Below are 2,521 nucleotides of genomic sequence, written 5' to 3'. Positions count from 1 at the left end.
GTCAGAATAGGTATTATCAAAAAGACAACAAATAACGTGTTAACAAGGATGTGGAGAAAAGAGAACCCTTGTGCACTGTTGGTGAGAATGTAAATTGGCGCAACCACTGTGGAAAACAGTATGGAAGATCCTCAGAAAACTAAAAATAGACCTACCGAATGATCTAGCAGTTCTACTTCTGGATATTTTTCTGAAGAAAATAAAAACATTAATTCAAAAAGATAAGGTCTGGGGTTGCACTGCGAGGGACTCTCTTCTCTCTGGAGGGGATGTCCACAGCAACCTTCCATTCCTGGAGACTGGGCTGCACTATAAGAAACTCCCAGCTCACTCCTCGAGGGATCCTGACCATCTCCTGGCCAGAGAAATGGCTCCAGAGCAGTACCTGCTGCACATTTTCACAAGTAGTACAGGATCTGTTTTTCACATCATTTGGTTGAGTTTTATCTGTTTGTAATTTACTAACTGTGGAAAATTCTTAAAGAGATGGGAATACCAGACCATCTGACCTGTCTCTTGAGAAACCTGTATGCAGGTCAGGAAGCAACAGTTAGAACTGGACATGGAACAACAGACTGGTTCCAAATAGGAAAAGGAGTACGTCAAGGCTGTATATTGTCACCGTGCTTATTTAATTTATATGCAGAGTACATCATGAGAAACGCTGGGCTGGAAACACAAGCTGGAATCAAGATTGCTGGGAGGAATATCAATAACCTCAGATATGCAGATGACACCACCCTTATGACACAAAGCGAAGAAGAACTAAAGAGCCTCTTGATGAAAGTGAAAGAGGAGAGTGAAAAAGTTGGCTTAAAGCTCACATTCAGAAAACTAAGATCATGGCATCTGGTCCCATCACTTCATGGGAAATAGATGGGGAAACAGTGGAAACAGTGTCAGACTTTATTTTGGGGGGCTCCAAAATCACTGCTGATGGTGACTGCAGCCGTGAGATTAAAAGACGCTTACTCTTTGGAAGGAAGGTTATGACCAACCTAGATGGCGTATTTAAAAGCAGAGACATTACTTTGCCAACAAAGGTCCGGCTAGTCGAGGCTATGGTTTTTCCAGTGGTCATGTATGGATGTGAGAGTTGGACTACAAAGAAAGCTGAGCGCCGCAGAATTGATGCTTTTGAACTGTGGTGTTGGAGAAGACTCTTGAGAGTCCCTTGGACTGCAAGGAGATCCAACCAGTCCATCCTAAAGGAGATCAGTCCTGGGTGTTCATTGGAAGGACTGATGTTGAAGCTGAAACTCCAATACTTTGGCCACCTCATGCGAAGAGTTGACTCATTGGAAAAGACCCTGATGCTGGGAAGAATTGGGGGTAGGAGGAGAAGGGGACGACAGAGGATGAGATGGTTGGATGGCATCACTGACTTGATGGACATGGGTTTGGGTAGACTCTGGGAGTTAGTGATGGACAGGGAGGCCTGTCATGCTGTGATTCATGGGGTCGCAGAGTCGGACACGACTGAGCGACTGAACTGAACTGAACTGAACTGAACTGAATTTACTCTTCTGTTTGAAAGCCTGAGGCAGTGGAATCAACAATAACACTTCCTACATCATTTAGGAGTAGAAATTACAGGAATTTGCTGCTTGCAATGTCTTCTCACAAGACTTTCAGGATCAAGTGATTCCTGGCCAAGGAACAAAAGCAGCATTGTCGCATTTCCCAATGGATTCAAATGAAAACTGGCAATAAAATTGGTACAAGTTCAAGAGAAGACATTGGAGAAGAATCAAACTGAGTCTGTAAGAAGCCTCGCATATGAAGTGCTGTTTACCTGCTGAAAGTCTATGTAGGATACATTTTAAGTTAAAATTTTTATAAAACAATATATATATTATGAATCCATTTTTATAAGGTTTTAAAAATATGTGTGTATACACTGATATGCATACACACACACACACACACACACCCCTATATGTGTGTACGTACATTAAAGAAACTGGAAGAATGGGACTTCACTGATGGTCCAGTGGTTAGGAATCTGCCTGCCAGCACAGGGGACATGGGTTCGATCGCTGGTCCGGGAAGATCACACATGTGGTGGAGCAACAGAGTCCCTGTGCCACAACTACTGAGCCCACATGCTGCAACTGCTGAAGTGTGCCCTAAAGCCTGTGCTCTGCAACGAGAAGCTGCCACCATGAGAAGCCCATGCACCGCAACTAGAGAGTAGCCCCCTCTCACTGAAAGAAAAGAAAACCTGGGCACAGCAATGAAGACCCAACACAGCCAGAAATAAAAGAATGAATAAATAAGTAAAATTTTAAAAAAACTGGGAGACTATATACCAAACTCTTAACAATAGTTATCTCTGTATGGTCCTATTATAGGTGAGCTTTATCTCCTCCTGGGTCTTTTCTACACCTTCCAATGACCTACTGTCTGAACACCTCATGAGTATTTTAAGGGAGAAATGGAATGTTTGGCTGTTAGTGTTTCCTCACTAGTGGTCCATCTGGCTCAGTAATAAATAAGTGAAACGTTTTGCTGGAAAAGG

At 43.0% G+C, this 2,521-nt stretch overlaps 1 pseudogene; it reads left to right on the top strand.

Moving 5' to 3' along the window:
* The first annotated feature begins 1,612 nt into the window (after positions 1-1,612).
* LOC145529307 (large ribosomal subunit protein eL39-like) lies at positions 1,613-1,767 on the top strand (annotated as a pseudogene).
* The last annotated feature ends 754 nt before the right edge of the window (positions 1,768-2,521 follow it).

This window comes from Giraffa tippelskirchi, chromosome 12 (genome assembly GCF_054371585.1).
Source record: "Giraffa tippelskirchi isolate mGirTip1 chromosome 12, T2T-mGirTip1v1.2.pri, whole genome shotgun sequence".
Taxonomy (NCBI): Eukaryota; Metazoa; Chordata; class Mammalia; order Artiodactyla; family Giraffidae; genus Giraffa; species Giraffa tippelskirchi.
The sequence above is the reverse complement of the archived record's forward strand: the minus strand, read 5'-3'. Positions and strand labels throughout refer to the sequence as shown.